Source organism: Triticum aestivum, chromosome 6D (assembly GCF_018294505.1).
Source record: "Triticum aestivum cultivar Chinese Spring chromosome 6D, IWGSC CS RefSeq v2.1, whole genome shotgun sequence".
Taxonomy (NCBI): Eukaryota; Viridiplantae; Streptophyta; class Magnoliopsida; order Poales; family Poaceae; genus Triticum; species Triticum aestivum.
This window is the reverse complement of record NC_057811.1, coordinates 22,321,762-22,344,144: the sequence shown is the minus strand read 5'-3', so window position 1 is coordinate 22,344,144 and position 22,383 is coordinate 22,321,762. Positions and strand designations below refer to the sequence as shown.

The 22,383-nt window shown below is 42.5% G+C and overlaps 1 long non-coding RNA gene across 7 annotated transcripts; it reads right to left on the bottom strand.

The window, feature by feature from the left end:
- Nucleotides 1–770: 770 nt before the first annotated feature.
- Nucleotides 771–15,129, bottom strand: LOC123143172 (uncharacterized). Of its 7 annotated transcripts, none has more exons than XR_006470697.1 (6): nt 14,657–15,129; nt 14,413–14,475; nt 13,760–13,940; nt 11,794–11,905; nt 4,001–4,245; nt 771–3,768 (listed from the first exon to the last, which is right to left on the bottom strand). It is a non-coding gene; the product is annotated as an uncharacterized lncRNA (long non-coding RNA). The 7 variants fall into 7 exon arrangements; XR_006470696.1 differs by having other exon boundaries at nt 780–3,553; nt 3,657–3,768; nt 4,001–11,905; XR_006470693.1 differs by having other exon boundaries at nt 780–3,768; nt 4,001–11,905; nt 14,620–15,129.
- Between the last annotated feature and the right edge of the window lie 7,254 nt (nt 15,130–22,383).

Below are 22,383 nucleotides of genomic sequence, written 5' to 3'. Positions count from 1 at the left end.
GTTGCAATTTACAAATGAGACTTTCTTCATTTCAGATTCTCTCCTTATATGTAGTTGGGATTTATCTTGTGTGCGTTTGATCTGGGCAGTGATCGGTCCAGTTGCCAAATGGGTAGGCAAAAGGATCAGTATGTTATCCTGGATCTTGGAGACGGCTCAGAGTGTCGATGTCGTGCTTGGTGCTTGGTGCTTGGCTGTCTTCTCCGACTGATCAGCGAGGAGGTGGTGATTCTGCTCTTTCAACGGTGTTTTCATCATGTCTCTCTCGACATGCCTCCATGGCAGCATTTCAAAGCCTATGGTGGCTTTTCTGTCGCCTTTGGTGGCGTTGCTGAGGGACAGCGCTGGTGCTACGACTACTTCAGGATTGCACTCGGTTGCTTTCCATAACAGCCAACTGATGGAGACGTATGGGTGTTTTTTTTCAGAAAAAAAAGAGCCAAATGATGAAATTGCTATAGACGTTAGGACATCAAAAATGATCTAAGATCATGGGCTACTGCAAATTTATCTATGTCCTGATATTTCATGACAAAAGAGGGCTTCACAAGTGACGTTGTCCTAGCAAAACTGCAGGATGAATTGCCAACTTCATGTCCTCTGCCATCTTACACCAGAACAGTAATGCGGCTTCACCTCGTCATCCACGCTTAGATTGTTCAGCAGCAACAAAAGCCTGTGCATTCAAGGACATCGATACTGTTGTGTGACAATTTGGGATTCCAAATCCCCTTGTTGGCAAATCATCATGTTAGGATGCACATTGTTTTCGGTTGGCTGGTCAGGTCAGGCCAGGCAATTTGGTTTTCGTGGCAAAAAAGGTACGGAGTTGGTCTTGTTTGAGTCAGCTGGCCAAGAAATACATAGCTATAGATAAGTAGGAAGCGGCCAGCCAGCAACATACCAAGCTGGCCCAAGTGCTTTTTTCTTCTCAGAACAACCTTGCAGCAGAATCGAGCTAAATACATTGTATTTTCAGCAAAGGTTTAGGAAACTTCAAACAGATGACATTCAGTTTGTTACACAAACAGATAGCATTCGGTTTAGTACACAGTAGGGAAATTTGACAAAAGTGGCAAATAAGCACACATAAATAAGTGACGGTATAATCCAGAGGCTGAGTGCGCTAATTCAGAGTCCAATGCCGTCAGTACCTTAGCCTCGCCCATCCTCCAATTCACAGGAAAATTGGCAAGGAAGAGAGATCATCAGACAAATAGAATTCCAAATCCAACTTGTCGAAAAATTATAACAGAGCCATTATCGATCGATTAAAGCAAAGCTATAATGCAGCAAGGTAGTAAAGTGACCATGTTGTTTTTAGGAACCAATGGAGAACAACTGAAAGGCCGATGCTTATTAGTGCAAGAATTTAACCAGGCAGGCCGATGCTGCACCTGAAACCAAATTCCATTTGCTCTGTTTTGCAACACATACTTGGAACGGCAAATAAAATGAGCGTTAGGTATTTATATAACCTGACAGAAGCTCAGTCTCAAAGGCATTTTCCTAAGTATGCCTTTAACAAATACAATTGCCATTGTTGTTCTACCAACAAATGTAGAACTGAAAGACCAGCTTTTTGTAAAGCGAGAAATGACCTGAGCAGGCTACAGTTGAGGTTGGTTATTCAGAAATAAAAATGAAAGAAATCTTGCGGAAACATTTAGAAGGTAGAATAAAGAGGCAACACACAGTATTTGCACGGAAGAAAATATACTGTTGTACCAAATGGTGGCGCCCAAAAGTCATCAATTCTATCATTCTAAAAGCAAAAAAAAATGCATCTAAAAAAAGCACAGCTGTATCATGTGCAACAACCCAAAGGAGTTAGCAAATAAATGATCTAAAGGGTACAAAACATTTCTGAGTAGTTCAATCCCACATCTCATTCTCCTACACAAGCAGCTCACAAAAAAAACGATGACAGCTGGAAATACAGTTGATCTTGTACAACAATGGTAACAGAAATGAGTAACTTTCAAGGAAACAAACAATTTATAAGTAAAATAATCTGACATCTCATTCCCCCAAGAAATTTGAACAAACATGTCATGGATAACCTGACTCTCCCGATGGTAACCTCCTAGGAACCTCAATCTCTGACGGGAAGCAAGCTACCTCAATCCCTGTCGGGAAGCAAGTAACCTCATAGCATGTTTTTTGTAGACACGATGGTTCCTCACTGCATGTTTTTTTGTAGAGATGAAGGCTCGTAACCACCAGTAGTGCATAATTTACAACCACACTCAAGACCTACATAATTAATAGATGGGTACTCTGCACATGACAGATATGAAAATCAATAACGAAAAAGAATTGATGCATCTCTGTCTATTGATATGATATATTATGGGTTGAATATTTTCGCACATATAAGCAACTTCTACCTTGATACTGCATTAACTACTACTGAAGCGCAACGACTATTGGCAAATAGCATGTTGATCAGGAGATATGCAACGGTAACTTATTTTGCTCAATTTTATCAAATCTATCTGAGTATAATCTCTGACGAACAATTTATAGTCTGCACCCCGAAATCTCCCTTTGTTGAATGAAAAATACTTCTAACATTGATAAATATAATCACACATGCAATTGACGTATATACCAGATATCCTACATAGCATGAAGTGCTCTATTGATCAGGAGATTTCCGAGGATAACTTATTTTCCCGATTTAATCAAGTTTGTTTAAGTACAATCTGTGGAGAACAAAGAGCATACAGAAAATCAGGACAAACCGCATGCTTCTAAGGACAAGAGAATCACATCTCAAATAGTATGTATGCCTCGTGCCACAAAATCTTGGCAGACGACATATACAGTGAGACAGTGCAGTACACTATAATATTCTTGCCTGCCAGGTTGCTCAAAATATAGCCTATACGTATGCAGTCACAACCACTTTGACAGACACTTCGCAACAAAAACTTTCAGAAAATGGGTGTAGCAACAGAAGATCAGGCAAACGGAAACTGAAGAATAAGATAATGACTACTAAGCCAGGAAATTATTAATTCCAGTCTTACGACCACACAAGTCATCATGGACCAAAAAGAAAAGTATAAACATGTGAATAAAGAAGGTCAACAGTAGCAGAAATACTGAGAAGATGAAAGAGGGAGCCAATTTTACCAACGGTTACCACCATCTTAACTTAGTAATCTTTGGAAATGTAAAACATTCTTTTGTGAAAGAACAATAAGCATGTAATGAAGGGAAACTTATTACCAATTGAAGGATTTTATCAGCAAGCAAAAGTCTCATTCCAATTTTGAAGCAAGCAGACAAACTCTGTGAATATATATTAAAGTTTAAAGCAGCCTTTGTTGGGTTGTTAGTGCTTGGAACCTCATTATTAGATCTCTGAAAGAACTTGGAAAATAATGTATCCAGTAAGCAAAAATATCATATTAGCACTTTACCAGCAGTTGTTTTCGATATAGAAAATTAAGCACCTCTAGAAGCTCTTGTAAAACATATCTATCCACTGAGCAGTGCACTTTGGGATTACAGGGAGCCCATTAGTATCTTATGATCTTACTACCTACAACAAAATACACCAATCCGTAAGAAATTGCAACCAGCATGAAACTGAACCTCAAATATGATACAACAAAATGTAGCAGAGGATGGCGCAAACACATAACTAGTGGTGTTTCCTTTGACATGGCCTCGCCTCAATGTAGATCTGACCGTGGAAACCTCTTCTGTGCCTCGCCGGTGATGGTTGTCTGCAGCTTCTACCACTGAATCACAGGTCTGCAGCGGGGTAATTTATTAGACCAAATCTCATAGAAGAAAACAAATAATTCATTTATAGATCCCGCTGACTAGATCTCATAGATCAATGTGAAAAATATAGGGAAGTAAATTAGGACCCATTATAACAATCTATGTTATAACATGAAGAATCATAGATAGGGGGAGCCAGAAGGCTGCATTGCTTCCAAAAGTAGTAGTACAAAAAAAAAGTTAAGAAGGTGAGTTTTACCTTTAATTGATTCGAACCATGCTACAGGAACGAAGGTCAGATGAACTTCTATTGCCGCCCGCCACCTCCGGAACCACTCGCCGCTTCTTCCGCTCCCAATTCCAGAAACTGCAAGGAGAGAGAGAGGGGAGGGGAGAGAGAGATGGATGGGGACTCACTTGTGCACTTGGAGGCCGTCAAGACGTGAGCTAATCAAGCACGGACATGTCGGCCGTCGGGAAGAGCGCGGAAGGAGTCTGTGGTGGCTGCAGTCGTGAACAAGGTCGAGCTTAGGAAGAAACAATGTCGATGGAGGCGGAGGATGAGGCAGAGCTACACCGACTGTCGCGCATCAAGAAGAGGGCGGAGCTCGGCGCGGCGAATGACATTACTGACGCACGACCCACCGGAGCCTGTCGTTCTGGTCGGGCACCTCCTCAAGCAGGCTCACAACGGTGAGGGCAAGAGCATGGGAGAGGCGCCAGAGATAGGCGGCACAAGGGAAGATGGAAGGAAGGTCGCGAGGAAGACCCGGGTTAGGTCATGGTCAAGGGCAACGAGGCAAAGATGAGTGGAGTCGGCCACGGGGCTCACGGCCAGGTGGGGATCGCTTCATCCTGATTTTTTTGTCTAGCTACAGTGGCCGCGGGTCGATTCCAATGAACAATTTCACGGGAGCAACAAGGCTACCTAGTGACCCTCTCATACTTTAGGAGTTAAATTTCTTTCCTTACTTTTCCCAATACACCAATCACTCATGTATTGTCTTCCACCACTTATCCCACCGTGTCTTCCCATACTAATGTTGTAGACCCTAGGCCCTCGTCACCTGCAGTTTCAGGAGGTTGCGCCTCATCGCCATGTACAGAAGGTCAGCGCCTCGTCGCCATGTACAGAAGGTCAGCGCCTCGTCACCATGTACAGAAGGCCGGCGGCCCTCAGCTCCAGGAGGCGCAATATTTGAGACGTCCGCTGTTGCAGGTCACGGTCTCCGCTCCTTTTGCTACACGTAGGACCTCAACGCCGGACTTCACCGCCGAACCTTAGACCCATCAACCCGTTCCATCGACTGGCTTCTCTAGGGCACCATGCCCCTACCGTGCGTGCCCTATACACTGCTCTTCCATGATCTGCTGCTCTCTAAGATTGTTCTGTAAAAGAAAAGAGTAGAAGAACAAAGAAACAGGTACAAAGATTGTTCTTAAATTGGACATAGTTTCTTCCTTGGTGTCCGGTGATTGGACTGACTACACTGACCCCACCTCGCACATGTGTCATCCGTCGATGCAGTGTTCCTCCACCTATGAGGTTGCTCCCCCCCCCCCAATCATTTTTATAGGCAGTGATGGTGGCTCCATAGTGACACCTCTTGCGACCTTTGTAAATGGTGATGGTCGCTCTACACAGACTCCCCTCATGGCTTTCGTCGATAGTGTTGGTGCACATCACTCCACCGACTATGTCTCGCACACGCACCTTCCCACGCGTTTGATGTTTGTGTGCCTACGACGCCGTCTCCTCCAACGACTTCTACAACCGGTATTGGTCGTGCTACACCGCCTCCTCTAGCGGCTCACACAGGTGGTGGTGGCGGCCACTCGTCTTTTGGTGATTCTACGTCGACCACTTCAGCGGTATCCTTCACCGGGCAGGAGCTTGGACAACATGGACACCTACTTATTGCTCCTAGTTTTTCATCGTATGATGCTTCTTCGTCGACCTCTTCAGTTAAACCACTGACTATGCCGAAGATTACGAGACTTCAATGTCTGTTAGATGCTACTTTTCGTTCTCCATCAACAGTTTTGTAGGTTTTGCTATTGATTCTTCTGTACTGAGAACACTTTTTGTATAGTCGGGTATATTTCCATGGATATTGGAACATATTTTCATATAACTCATGATTCTTCCAGTTTGTCCTCCATTCAAACCTCTAGCTTCTCCTGTTCATGTTCTTACTGTTGATCGTACTCCCCTCCCATTCGATAGTTGAGGCACTCTTATCACTTTGTCTTGTCATGTTCCTTCTTTTGCTCATCTTCCTTGACTTACCATGTAGCTCATTTCAGGTGGTTAGATTGTTGACTCTGGTTGTAGATTAGGACCGTCACATGGGAGCTCTACTTGGTGCCAATCTCTTCGCCTCTGTTACCTCGACTATCAGCTCTCTATCGCATCATTGTCTTGGTCACTTGTGTGGCTCTCGTCCCTCATCCTTAGTTCGACGTGGATATGTCTCCGGTGTTGGGTCTTTAGACTGTCAGGTTTGTCTGCTTGGTAAACAGTTCTGTTATTTCATCCTCATAGAGAGACGGTTTCTCAACGCCCTTTCGATCTTGTTCACTCTGATGTTTGGGATCCAACTCCATTTGCCTCGAAAATTTCTTTACTATATTATCTTTATAGATGATTTCTCTATAAGAAGTTTGTCGTCATAGTGCATACCCAGTTTTCCACTCCTATCTCATCAACATTCAAACCTCTGCTTTGCAGGGTGACATTTCTATCAAGCATCATTTTGGTCATTCTCATGACTCAGTACTTCGTTTGTTTGGTTGTCGTTGCAATGACGAGCACACAGGCTATCAATGTTGGGATCCTGTCAGTCGTCGAATACACATTTCTCGAGATGTGACTTTTGATGAGTCTCGTCCTTTTCTATCCACGGCTATCCTCCCATTGAGGATATTCCTTTCCTCACTTTTCCTGATAAAACTATCACTCATGTGTTGCCCTCGTCCACCCATCCCATCATGTCTTCCCATATTCTGTTGTAGACACCATGCCATCGTCACATGTGGCTTCACCACCTTGTTTGTTACCTTAGGCAACCTCACCACGCTCGTTCCCCTGTGGCTTCTCTGGTGGTTTCCCCCTCGTCCTCTTATATTTACCACATTGGTCGTCCGCTTGTTGTGGATTCTTCTGATGCGCCATCTCCCTCGACTGCCATGCCTCCTTCTGTTGGCCACGCACCGCTTCCGCCTATTGTCTGCTATTGTTATTCCAGCGCCGTTCTTCTCAAGATGAATGCCCATGACGGTGTTGTTCACCTCGAACTGCAACATGTGATGGCATAGGAGATTGTTGCTCGTGAGTGCATCGACACATGGGATCTCATTCCCCTTCCTCCTCGTGCTCGTCTGTCACTTGTAAGTGTGCCTACAATGTTAAGATGGTTGTCCTAAGTGTTATAAAGCTCGTCGTGTGGCCCATAGTTTTCAGCACAAATATGGCCATGACTACAATGGCAGAGTGCCATGCCATGCCATCACGAGTAGCAGATCCATGTGTAGATATCGAATCTATCCACAATTGTCCACAGTCACGGCCCACACACGGGCATATGCCCTCTTTCTGTCTTCCTCGCTTCCTTGTCGCCATCCCCTCTTCGTTCGGCTCCGGGTCCAAAGACTGGAGGCAATGGCAGTCCCCTCCCGGCAGCGTTTTCACCCTTCCCCACACCTCGAACTGCAACATGCGATGGCATAGGAGATCGCTGCTCGTGAGTGCATTCGACACATGGGATCTCATTTCCCTTCCTTCTCGTGCTTGTTTGTCACTTGTAAGTGTGTCTACTATGTTAAGAGAGATGTCCTAAGCGTTACAAAGCTCCTCGTGTGGCCCGTGGTTTTCAGCACAATATGGCCGCGACTACGATGGCAGAGTGTCGTGCCATGCCCGTGACTACGATGGCACCTCACTCCACAACAACCATGCCATCCATTGTCACGGCCGACACACGAGCATATGCCCTCGTCCTGTCTTCCTCGCATCCTTATCGCCATCCCCTCTTCGCTCGGCTCTGGGTCCAAAGACTGACAGCAATAGCAGTCCACTCCCGGCAGCGTTTTCACCCTTCCCCAACACCTCTCGTGTACTCTCCACTGTCTGCCAGTCCGGCAGGGCATCCTTCACATGTCTGCAAGTTGCTTTGTGTGCTGCCTTCTCCCTACATCCTGTGCTCCCATGCAAGGTGCCCCAATAGCCACAAGCTCAGGCACCACCACTGGCGGAGCAAGAGCACGAGCAGTCGGCACCGTCTCCGTCTTACGCGAGGACGCATAGCACCCAGGAGCACGACGCTACCTGTCGCCAAGGCCAGGGACGACTAGCAATGGAACATGGAATGCAGAATCAAATCCGTGACACACAACCCACAAACAGAGGAAGAACGCCAAGTCGGATCGGCAAGAAATGGAGAGTGTATGGGAGTTATGGGGATGCAATGGAAACGCTGTCAAGGATGGCACGCCCTTGCCATCTGTCTTTTCTTCACATGAACTTGCAAATAGGGGGGTATGAGGAAGCAATGAAAATGATGTCAGAAGCGGAACGCCCTCGCCATCCTCTATCTTTTCTTCACTAGGAACTTGCAAAAACGAACCCTGAGTTGAGCTGCTCGTCCCAGTTTTCCCTCGTGGTATTCTATAAGACTTGTCACTTTCTTTGCCATGGCGCCAAGGGTGGGTCCTTGACTGACGGGGGTTGCCTGCAATCATAACCTCTTGCGAGGTGGCTTCATACCAAAATCATAACCAAGGGTCAAAATCATCTTTCTCCTTACACATCGGGTCTGTTCAAGCTCGATTTTCTTTCCACAACCACCTTGGCACCTACTAGCCCAGCCACCTCAGGCCAAAATGCCAAAATAGGAGTAAGACTTCTTGTTACTAGAAATGTCCAAAAATTATCATATAAGTGTGCTACTACGAGGTTGAGCACTGAACTCATTTCTAGGTGGGAAGCACATCTTTCCATGGATCCTTGAAATTGGAGCGTCTTTTCATGACTCATGCTTCTTCCGTTTGTCCTCCATTCAAACCTCTAGACTCTCATGTTCATGTTCTTACTGCTGATGGTACTTCCCTTCCATTCGATCCAACCACTATTAGCACTGTTGTCATGTTCCTTGACTTACCATGTAGCTCATTTCAAGTGTAAGATTATTGACTCGGGAGTAGTCATCCTCGTCTTTGGCTCTTGTTTAGATTAGGATCGTCATACGTGTGCTTTACTTTGTGCTGGCCCTCGGCGCATTGACTCCCAGGTCCTCTGGGAGCTTGAATGGCTTCACCTGTCTTGCTGCCACCGTCGCTACTCTCTTCACCTATGTTTCCTCCGCTGCCGGCTCTATGTGGCATCATCGCGGGTCACTTGTATGGCTCTTGTCCCTCGTCGTTAGTTTGACGTGGTTTTCTTGAATCTGTCTCAGGTGTTGTGTCTTTGAACTATCAGGTTTGTCAACATGGTAAACAGGTTCGGTTACTTTATCCTCATAACGAGGCGGTATCTCAACATCCTTTCAATCTTGTTCACTATGATGTTTGGGGTCTAGTTTCCTTCGCCTCGGAAGGAGGCCATCGCTACTATATTATGTTTATAGATGATTACTCTCGACACACATGGATATATTTTATATCTTCTTGTAGTGAGATCTTATCTGTAAGAAGTTTATCTCCATTGTTCATACCCAGTTTTCCACTACCATCGGTGTCTTTCATGCAGATTCTGCTCGTGAGTATATCTCTCATTTGTTGTGTGGATTCCTCGTTGAGCAGGGCGCACTTGCTCAGTTCTCTTCTCCTGGTGCTCATGCTCAAAATTGTGTTGATAGCGCAAGCATCGTCACTTTCTTGAGGCAACTCGTGCGTCGATGCTCGTCATCTCTCTTCCACCTCCGTTTTGGGTTGAGATTGTTCCTACTTCCACCCATCTCAGCAACATTCACCCTTCCTCTTCTCTGCAGGGTGACATTTCTCTCGAGCGTCTTTTTAGTCGTTCTCATGACTACTTAGCGCTTCATTTGCTTGGTTGTGGTTGCTACCTTTCCTTCGTCTGTTTCCTTGGCTACCGACTCTCTGCGGCATCATCGTCGGTCACTTGTATAGCTCTCGTCGGTCACTTGTATGGCTCTCGTCCCTCACCTTGGGTCAACGTGATTTTCTTGTATCTGTCTCAGGTGTTGCTTTAAACTATCAGGTTTGTCGGCTTGGTAAACAGGTTTGGTTACTTCCATCCTCATAGTGAGACGGTGTCTCAACATCCTTTCGATCTTGTTCATTCCGACGTTTGGGGTCCAGCTTCCTTTGCCTCGAAAGGAGGACATCACTACTATATTATCTTTAAGATGATTACTCTCAAAACACATGGATATATTTTATATCCTATTGTAGTGAGATCTTATCTATCTGTAAGAAGTTTAATCGCCATGGTTCATACCCAGTTTTCCACTCCTATCAGTGTCTTCCATGTAGATTTTGCTCGTGAGTATATGTATATCTCTCATTTGTTGTGTGGATTCCTTGATGAGCAGGGTACACTTCCTCAATTCTCTTGTCCTGATGCTCATTCTCAAAATGGTGTTGATGAGCGCAAGCATCGTCACTTTCTCGAGGCAGCTCGTGCATTGATGATACTCACCTCTCTTTCACCTCATTTCTGGGTTGAGATTGTTCGTACTTCCACCCATCTTATCAACATACGACCTTCCTCTGCTTTATAGGGTGACCTTTCTCTGGAGCGTCTTTTTGGTCATTCTCATGGCTACTCACACTTCTTTTGTTTGGTTGTGGTTGCTACCTTTTCTTTTTGCACCCCCTACCCCCCGTGAACACACCAAACTGGTTGCTCAATCTATTGAATGTCACTTCTTAGGATCCCGTTGGTCATCGGATGCTCATTTCTCGGGATGTGGCTTTTGATGAATCTCATCCTTTCTATCCACGTCCATCCTCCCATTGACGATATTTCTTTTCTCACTTTTGCAGATACACCTATCGCTCATGCGTTGTCCTCATCCACCCATCCCACCGTGTCTTCCTGTACTAATATTGTAGACCCTATACCATCGTCACATGTGATTCCCCACCTCGTTCATTACATGAGGCTACCTCAAACCTCGCTCGTCCATCTGAGGCTTCTCCAGTGATTCCCCCTCATCCTCTTCTTACCACATTGGTCGTCCACGTGTTGTGGATTATTCTAATTCGCCATCTCCCTCGACTACCATGCCTCCTATTGGCAACGCACCGCCTCCAACTCAACCTACTATGGCTTCCGTGCTCGCCCGCTTCCCTCTATTGAACATTATGGTTATTCTGGCACCACTCTTCTTGAGACGACTTCTTACTTTGACGTTGTCGAAAATGCCTTTCTTAATTGAATGAAGTGACATAAATGAGTGTCCACAGCGTCCGTACCGGCCCTCCATGTTGTATGAATAATTTGTAGTGTATAAAATGAGTGTCAAAAGAGAGCAGCATGCCACAACCAGATATTTGGAATTCCATCATCATGGAAACAAGGCCACACGGCAACTAAACTAGCATGGATATTAAACAATACCAACATGAGTTGAGGATGCAAGTGCATAGCATGGATGGTACACAGACCACATATATGCAGTCAGAATTTCATGGAGGCAGCCAGGGAACAAATAAAGTGGTGATACTACATCCTGAAACGAACAAGACTGCTCCATGTGTGTAGTGGGAAACTACATACATATATGTGCATATATATTCGGGTGTGCTGCCTAGTTGTTGAGTGCGAAGAAGAAGGGTTTCATACTTTGAGTGGGATGGGAATCAACATGAACATGAGCTATATATATTCTATCAGTTCCTGCTCAAAGACATACATATTCAGCAAGTCTCTATCAGGCAGGCTAGTGGCAGCAAGGCAGAGAAACAAACAAACAGTAGCACCATCGTTATGCAAGGGTGTACTGTAGCAGCCTAATCAGACATAGCCATGGTACGATGGCCACGCAGTGCTCAGAGCAACCACTGGAGGCGAGGAGAGGAGCTCACCGTAGCTGTTTCTGTAGCCGCTGCCGCCATCTCACGGAAGCAACGCCGAGGTGCCTGGCACGATGAACCCCTTGTCGTCTGCATCGGTGATGGTGTTGTACCGAATCGAATCCTGCTGCATAAGAAGGGCAAGAGAAATAACAAATAATCTTGAGGTCAAATCGAAAAACGAAACAAGAAGTGATGGGCTTGAGCTTGAAGAAAACATGGGGTGACCTAGTGCAGGTAAGGTACAGCAACAGCAATGACCTAGTTGAGGTAATAAATAAGCATTGTACGCAAATAGGAGGGCAGCAAACCACCTTGACAATAACCAACTCATACAAGAAGAATTCCTTAGCAAAGATAAGAAAATCAGCTCATGTTCATATAAGAACTAAATCCCTGTACATCAACATGATCTCCTAATGTGCAGAACACATTTGCAATACATATACACTTGGTAATTTCCTGCTCACATGAGCACAGCACACACACACACACACACACACACACACACACACACATGCAGGGCTAGAGATGAACAGAGACCACCTACATCGGAAGAGAATTGCTAATAATCATGTTATATGCGTATACGATTAGAGCAATGGCAGCTTGCTCAATAGCTCAGTTAGACATCCTAAACCAGATAACATTTGTGTGGACATGTTCCTAAATCTGAAAGTTGCATGTGGCACCAGATCATCCCATCACCAATCAGGGGCACGAGAGTAACAGAAAACTGAGAGATACAGTGTATTCAATTATTCATTTACAGAAGCAAGCTTGAACTGAGCATGTAGTCAGTGGCGCACCTGCACGTAGAAGATACTATGGGCATGGAGGCCAGAGTTGTGGATGTGGAACTAGTTGTCGCCATGGTGTGGTGCAAGTGGTCGAGGAGTCGTTACGACAATATTGAAAAAAACAGTATGGGGCAGGCTATTAACAACTAAAGTCAGAAGAAAGATTGTTTTTTGAATCTAATGATATGTTCATTTTTCTTGTAGGGTATGGAATTTGCGACTACTTTTGACTAAACATTTCATAACTTGACGGGCAAAGCATTAATGACCCTTCGGAGAACAGGAAAATAGCTCCATATATTCATTATTCACCTTCATGATCAGCAAAGTTTCGAGATGTTTTCTCGAAATAATCTCAACAAAATCAAAGCAGCGAACACCAATATTTCTAAATCATATCTATTCTCAAGCAATGCTGCAAAGGTCTCTAACTTTTCTCTCCCAAGTAACCACCGAATAGATAGATACCCACAAGACGTAGAGTTTCCAATTCACCTCTCAAACACATTACTATTATTACTAGGAAATTGCCCTGTGTTGCAACAGGGGCATAAATATTCTAGCGGTGCAACATTGACTGTGTCAAACATATATCTTTGGGAGGATCAACATGCAGATCAGATGACTTATTTTAATGAAACATAGCCAACCTTTTTGTAATTTTAGTGCAATCAAGGTAAATTTCAGTACAACACTAACAGGGTACATTCAAGTACAAGAAGTCCAAGTATCATGACAAATTTTCAGTAGTAATAAATTTCAGTGCAAGGGGATGTTTCAATAGCTCCAGAAAAGTTCAGTACAGGTGAAAAAATCAATATCCTCGGGGAAGTGTTTGCATGAATATGAACCAAAAATAGTCCTCGATAAGAAAAGGTAATGACAAGGTACATCATGTTATAATCCACATTAAAGGTTATATGTCATGAAATCATGATACCACGGTCATACAAAAAGGTAAACAAACCATTTCTTTGTCACGATTTGTAAAACTGTTCAGAAATTATTCCTAGCCAGGAACAAAGAATGCCTAGCAAGCCAGGAGCAAAAAATATTTATTATGCGGACAAATGAAATTCAGAGAACGTCAAAGAATCCAGCTTAAAGTACAGCAGCAAAGTCTTGTGTCAAATGCCTCCAACACAAGGTGAACATTCTGTATAACTCAAGAAATTTACCTTTCTGGCTTCATCTCTTTGTCCAAATAAAATCTGCAATTCCTTTCTTTCAAAATCCACCAGACTGCAGAAGAGGCAAGATCGATCTTCTTATATGCAATCATCTCGGTCTAATAGGTTCTTGCTCAAGACATATAAATCTTGTCAATAAACACGCGGCATCAGTATAATTCTCCAGGAGCTGACAAAAGAAGCACACACATAGAAAATAATGTATCTATTTGTGTGGAGCACTGTGGTATGAATGTATGATTATTCAGGAACTGATAGCAGGAGAAGCATACTTGGAGAATTTAATTTATCTATTTGTGTGGAGCATGCTAAAACATACATGATAGGCAGGTTCTTGTGGATACCATGATATGAACAGGCAATCAGCAAGTTTTTAATATTCCATGGCAAGGCAATGACTTATGATGTACTCTCTTGGTTTCCTCTCCCTACGGATATATGCTACTGTGACAACAAGCATTGCATAAAACAGCTCTGCCTAATGCCTACACAGTCGGTGTTCAATTCCTTCTCTCATATTCTTCAATTACACTTAGACAGCAAATCAAAAGATCACTTTAACAGGGTCTAGCTATACATATTTGAAGTAGAACATATACACCATGGAAATTGATGGTGTGCACAACAGAAGATCAAATTACCTGTAGTAGATCGAACAGCCCACGCAGAATACTGGCTTCTTTCATTTTCCTCCTTTCAGTACCCTGTTCAGAACAGAAAGACAAATCTGCTTAATTTGGATGTTCCTCCTTTCCAAATCTGCAATTCCTTCCTTTCCAAATCTACCAGACTGCTTAATTATGACTAATTTACAAGCAAAGAAACTTCCGGTTGTCTCAAGGGCTTACACATTTATGGGGAAGAATGCACTGGAGGGGGGCTCACCGGCTGAGGAACGGAGCACCCTGACCCTGAGCGAGCGTTCAAGGAGGAAAGGGGCCTGCGCAATTGGTGGCCGTGGAAGAGGAGCGACGAATCCACTGGAGGGGCGACAGATCAGGCCTACTGCCGTCGATCTCTACCCGTGGCAGCGTTGTCGATCCTTTGGAGCCGCCATCGGCCATTGACACCCGGCCAGATTAACACCAGGCGTCGAGCTCTGTCGCAGCCGCGCCCCAAAAATCACCGATGCGCCCCTTGTTGCTGGAATCCGAAATTCCCCGCCGGCAGATTGAGGTGGAGTAAGAGGCTGAGAGGGGAGGTGGGACGGCGGGAGCAGCGGCTTTCATCTCTGCTCGCTCGCCAGCCGCCGGAGGAGTAGCTAGGGCGGGCGGCCGAAGGGGGGAGCGGCGCCGCGGCGGTGGATTCGATTTGGGGTCGGTTTCGCGTTTCGGCCTGGCGTCTGGTGACTCCTGGGCCGTCGGTGACTCTTAGGCCGTCATTGCTGGTCGCTTGAAAGTAAGTTGTGCGTGTGTTTTTTCACCTTAAAAATAAAAAACCTGTCTTTATTTTAAAATATATATATGTATATCTATACCTCTTTATCTTTTTACCTAATAATAAAGCATCGATCGCTTCTGTCTGCTCATCGTAGTGGTAATTTTGTAAAAAAAAACTCTGTTGTTTTAAGTATTCAACCTGGAGTCCTCCTAATAAGTCAACCGAATCGATACAGACCAGAGAAAAGAAAGAAAATCCGCACGACGACCTTGCCTTCCATCTCCACCTCCAACGCATCACCACCTCCAATGCGCCACCACCCCTGCCACGCCGCTACGCGCTACCGCAGACGGCCTCCTTCGTCGTGCGCCTTCCCCACCCCTGTGACTTTCCACCACCGGCGACACTCGACGCCGATGCCACACCTTCCCCCAACCCCTCTCTCTCGCCACGACCTAACTCTGTCGTCCTCCACCACCAGCCTAGCCCTTGCATGCTCCTCTTCCAGCGACCAGCCTGCCTCCTCTCTTGGCCAACGTCTAGTCTCTACTATTAAAGGAGAATCGAACGTCGTGATGGTTCGACCTCCTACTATCCCTATCGATACATCCCTTCCCACCTCTGATTTTTTTCCCGTAGCGATGCCCTCTCCCACTTACGTTTTGTTTTGGTTCCACCCAGGTACCCACCCACGCACCCCTCCCACGATCCTCCCGATGTTCTCCATGATCTCCCCAACACAGCCTCCTCTTGGAGAGTCACTCCTGGCGCAACCAGCGACATTGCTCCCTGGCACCTCCAAACCATGGCTTCCCCTGCATCTCCTCCAAGCGATGCTGCCACTTCGCTATCGCCACCAATGCCTAGCTGACGGCAGCTTTCCTCATCTTCTTCTTCTCGCGCCGCAGCCTCCGTGTTGCGATGTTGCCGCCCCACAGTCTCGACCGGCGCCGCGCTGGCCGCAGCATCCCGCGCGAATAAGAGGTCGATCGTTCTCTTCTTTGGATCCAGGTAGAGAATCGCGATGGAGGCTGCTATAGAAGTTGGATAATGGTGAGGGGCACATCCGCACATGTCAGTAGAGGAGCAGGCACGGCGGAGAGGCACATGGTGACAGTGTAGGTGGAGGAGTAAAGGGCCGCTGGAGATGGGATCACGTCCAATACATCGGCGTACCGGCGTGCAGTGGCGCCAGGCTAGAGGTAGCTCACGAGGATGTTCAACCTAACCAACCGCTTCACGTTCTTTCTGCGTCATGGCGCGGTCGTCCTCGTCTCCGGCCCAGGTATGTTATCCATCCAAGTCTACTAATTTCTCTTCTTAATCTTATTTTCTGCTGATATAAGTAATCATGTCGATTACTGCATGCAATTTATTTTTGCACACAACTAAGCTTTTCAGTAGTACAGAAGGAACACCAGGAATATAAATAGTTTCAGGAATTCCATATGTTGTAAGATGCTTTGAATAGTCATTATACTATAGCTTCACTGAATTGTATATCTGAACTTACATTTGCATAAATCAACTGCAATCTGTTACAAATTTTCTACAGTATCATATTCAGGTTGAGTTCAATTCATATTTGCCATTCGATGAGCTTTAGTCGGCCGTTCTCTTTTCTCCTATATTTTGATCATCTCATAATGAAGAAAATCCCATTTTTAGTTTGCATCGTCTTAACCAATTAGCCTCTATTCATTGTACTTGAACGCAAAATAAGTTCAAAGTAGGCTATTCATTGCCATCTGCACATATTTTCAGTTGTAATGTTTTTTGTATTTGTGCAGTGCTGGATGCTTACATACAATATGTACACTTATGTAGAAGAGAAGGGTCCCATCACTCTAGGCTGGGTACAGCCTAATATTCTTATGCCACATTATCCGGTCTGGAACATGTCTTACAAGATTAAACTTCGAATTTTGCTTCAGTTTCAAATTTTGCTATATGTCCAAATTCCAAGCAGAATTTTATAGGAATTATGATAAAAACCTCTATGATATCGCTTCGGCACTAAATAACTTTTTGGCTCGGCTAAATAACATTTTCTCCTAACTCCCGCCTTTATTTGTGCAGCTGAATTCATGTGGACAAGTGACAAAACATTGATTTTTGTGGAGAGAGTCAAAGTAATCATGTTGTGAACAAGGCCTTTCTTACAGTTAACTATAAATTCTGAACATGTTGATCCTCCATTTGTGAAGAAGCCGTGGCAAAACTAGAAGTCAAAGGTTGTCCATGGATGCAAGTAACTGAACCCAACTTGGCTTTGCTTTTTACACCTCTCTATTCAGGGATAGTTCGCGTACACATCTTGATTCTTAGTTCTTGTGTTTGTGATTGGCAGTCGATTGTTATGTGTGTGAGTCCTAGCAGATGACGTTGGATTTGGCTCAAGCTAATGTCTTATTTTAGAAGTCTCTTAGGGAGGAAAGGAGGAAGGGAGAATTTTCTTAATTTGGAAGTATAAATATTTGTTCGACACAATCGTAAGACTATAAAGATATTTTCATAATGTCTCAATGTCAAAGGTTTTCCATTGTTAGTGAATGGAATGGATACTGAAATATCATGTTTCAATTATTTTTTGTTGGTCAGCTTGAGTAATATTTTTGTATGTTCCCATTGTTATTTCATATATGCTAGCTTGCTATCCTGTATAACATATTTCATATAGGGGGTCAACCTTAAAAAAGTTATAATGTTAGAGAACCATGTTAATTGAGTTGGCTTGGTATTTTCTCTGTTTCGCTCTCTCTGATCTTGCTAGGGATCAACTCAGCGCACGCACGAAACGCACGCTGGAGAAAAAAACGGGAGAGAGCCCCCAACTGTATCGTTGTAAATAAATGTGTTAGCATCTAAGAGTTCAGTGTCATTCAGTTTTGTTATGCAAAAACTGCATATATCCAGTTTGTTCTGTTTGTTTTTATAGAGAGGTATTTCTCTCTAGAAACTTTGTGTTATCCATGTGAATTCCACTAGATATATCCGTCTTGCTCATAGTAGGACTTGTAGTATAGCCAGATCTATTCACGCGGTTAAGTATATATATACTAAAGTAACTACTGATTCTTAGTTTTGTTTATTGCAGTCTTTGTGCATGCAAAAAATTAGAACAATGACTATGTTGCATGCTGGCATCCCTATGTTCTATATATGTGCTTTACCATAAGAAATAAAATGAGTAACAGGGGATGATCATGAGGAGAATGTACATTCTGTAGCTAGCCGAGGAACTAGCACAAATGGATAACAATACATCATTTGGATGAATTCTGAACTATTTAAAGATGAGGAGATTGAGTAATCACATGCCTTTTGTTACTCTATTGTTCATATTTAGAACTAGAGAGAGGGAAAGACAGTTGCTAGCTCATACTACTTGAGACTAAAGGTCATTAGGACTTAAATTTTCTGTATAGTACCACATATGATGTCATGTAGTTTCAGTATATACATATACTTGAGATGTTTCTGGCTAAAGCTGGAGCTATGAATCTAAGCTTAGCCCTTTTTTACTGCTTTATTCCTTATTCTTTTTAGGGAACACTAATATAGCGTGATCATGAATTCATAAGCTTCCCACATAGTGGAGTATCCCTGGTCTTATAACTTTCTGAGCTCCATAAAGAGAAATGGCAAAGTAATAGTGTTAATAAGGCAAATTCAAAGCCAAATTCATAGGGTGATTTGTGCTTTTTATTTCTAAGCTGTGTTTTATTTACATTAAACAATTCCCAGTCCCTTCACCCCAGCCGAGGCACCGGTTGATGAGAAGCCCGAAACAAATTCGATTGCGTGCGTCACATGTCCTCCTTGATTTAACGTGTGCCCTTCACATGTAAGCATTTCTTGTAGGAAATGACGAGATCTCGGCAACTATTCACTGAACTTGGAAGAAATACACACACAACAAAGAAGCCAGTGTGAGCGCACAGATAAGGAGCGGATAGAGAAGTAGCCAAGCATGAGAAACATCATCAACATACTTTATCTTCTTGTATTTCTGGTGGCACTTAGGTGTGAAGAAATGTACATGGAGATTGCTAGGAAGGGAGTTAAGTGGGAGTAAGGCATAGGACTTTGTGAACAAATTTAAATTTTGAAGGGAAAGACCTTTCGGTTCAATACATGGTCATAAAACTTCACTCTAGGTTGGATATAAAAAATCAGTAACCCATATGCACTAAGATTATTTTTTACATGCCTCTTTGTGGTTCAGATTATGTTTACTGGGCAAGCATATATCAACCGAATTATGTTCACTTTTTATATATCATTATCAGATTTTAGTACGACTTTATCCTGTTTTTTCATCTTCCCAACTCGGCATTCTTTTGCTTCACTCCCTTTGACGAGTTATCACAATGAATTTAGTTTTGGAAATTACATGAAGCATTAGTTTGAATGATCTGGTTAATCAAAAATTTGAATTTTCAGAGAAACGCACACCTAAATATGAGCATTGCCAATCCGTACAAAAAGCAAATGACATGCATCGTGAACACTAACATACCATGTCATATTGGAGCTTTATGGAAGGAAGTAGATGACGACACCGAAGCCAGAGAAAAGGAAGAAGGAGGAGTAACGTTTGTCTTGTCGATAGGGTATGGTGTCCCGTGGCAACGCACGGGAAATCAGCTAGTAATAATAAAAGGGTTACTGCTTCTGCTCGTCCGTCCTACAATTTACCCCTAAAGTTGCCACGAATTACCCACTATGTCATTCATAAGTGAGAAAAAAATGATTCAGTTTTTCCTTCACATGTCGCTGGGCCGAACTTTTGTTTATTACCCGAGATCCACTAAATTAGAACTAGCATGCGAACAGCTCAATCCGGTAGACCGGATTCGGTTCCTGGGTATCCCAAATTTCTTCTTTTTTGTTTAATATTTCTTTTATTGAGCATCTTCAAATACTTCCCAATATTCATATCTTTTAAATTCTAACTTGGAATTTAACATGTTATATATGGAAATTGCTCAGAAAAATGTGTCGTTTTCAAATATGTTATTATCTTTTCAATATTCATATCTTTTAGATTCTTAGTCAAAATCTAATATGTTATATATAAAAATTTCTTAGAAAAATGTGTACATTTCAAATATGTTATTATCTTACATGTTAATCATTTCTAAAATTTGGTTTGGAATGCAACCTTAACTAATACCTTCTTTATACGGAGTATTTTAGAAATGCCTATTATATATTACCTCTGTCACAAAAAATATTGTTTTAGATTTTCCAAATACGAATGTATCTACCAGCTACCATATGTTAAATGTTACAACATGTATATAATCATCCTCTCTATATCACACAGTGCACAATAACCGACCTCTATACGATGATGTACACTAAACTACTGATATGAGCTTTATGTAAACAAGTGGATTAATGTTGCTTTTCATATTGTTTGAAATTGTGCCTATAAAGATTTTTTTTAACAATATCGATGTTTTTTTGCGAGGTAAGAGTATTGATGTTGATATGCAACCTTGAACATATGGTGTGCACGTCCTTATAGATCGATTGTTTTCGGTTGAGCTATCTAATATGCATGTTTGCAATTAAATTAAATCTTCACTTGGATTACAGTTGCAAACACATATATCCGCAAGACAAGCTCTTATGCACAAGTTATCTGTATTTCTCTACTTTTATCCTAATGCAATGTTTGTTGGGCATTACTATGGATGAACAACAACAAAGACGTAAAGAGATAGCGACAACTAGGTAGATATTTTTGTTGTCTAATAAATTGGAGTACACTTCAAAAATCATCACATTTATGTTTTTGCGCAGCACCACTTATCATGTTATTTCGCATGCAGCATCGTGAAATATTTCAAGTGCTTTCCTGATGACGTCGGGTGTGTGTATGAGGGATAAAAAAATTTCTCCCGATGCAACGCACGTCCATGTTTGCTAGTAATAATAAAGGAGCTATTGCTTCTGTTGGTACGTCATCGAGATTGCTCCCTAAGTTGCAAAATATTACCCATCTATGCCACTTATAAGCGATAAAAACGTTTCACATAGGGGAATCTCCGCCTGAGCCGGCTCATGCGGTAGAAACCTTCTATAATGTGCTCCGCGCACTCGGAGAAGACATAGCGCGCCAGTTTGGGCCGGCCCATATCCGGGCGGCCTGTTTTTTAAATTTTGTTTTCCTTTTCTGTCTTTGTTTTTTCCTACTTTAAATAATTTTGGAATTCAAAAAAGTTTCAAATTTTTAAAAATGAGAATTCTGAAATAAAATGTTTAATATTTCATAAATGTTTGTGGATTCAGAAAATGTGTACGATTTTTATTCGCATATTCAAAAATTTAAAACAAATGTTTGGGAAGTCAAAAAATGGACACGATTTATTTAAATGTTAGTGTATTAAAAATGTTAAAGAAATTGAACAAAATTTCATCAATTAAAAAAATGTTCATGAATTGAAAAATATCCTAAAAATTCAAAATCTATTCTTACAAAATGATTTATTCATTCATAAAATGTTAGTTGATTCAAAAAATAAGTTCATTGAATAAAAAAATGTTGTGAATTTCAAAATTTGTTCCCCAATTTCCAAAAAAAATGTTCGTCGATTCTAGAAATGTCCGTATATTCAAGAAAAATGTTTTAAAAAATCTTCAGAATTTTAAAAATAAATGTTTGCATATAGCTTAAAATGTTCATTATTTTAGAGAATATTTTAAAATGTGTAAATATGTTCACGATTTTGAGAAATGCACATGATTTCATATATGTTCACGAGTTTATAAAAATGATCATGATTTTCAAAAATTGTTCACGATTTCACAAAAAATGAGAGTAATAGTGTATCTCGATGATGCAGCAAAAGTGGTAATAGACATTGGAGATAATGATTTTTTTCCTTCCATTGCAACGTACGGGTTGTTTTCCTAGTATATGTAACTTTCTCGGATCACATCCATCTCAAAAATAAAATAAAAAACTATTAAAACTTTTCTCAAAAAGAAAAAGAAAAAAAGTCTCACTTCCATCTTCTAAAAATAATCTCAAAAAAAATCAAAAATTTCTTACCACGGCCAACCAACATGCGCCACATGGCATAGTTGGTTGGCCGCCCTTCCAGTGCGCCTTAATGGGTTTAATTACTACTCTGCCGACATTTTTTATCTCCGGTGAGAGTTTATCACCACTGTTTTCCTCGCACCAGTTAATCCAGGGAGCGGCTACCGCCTCCTTT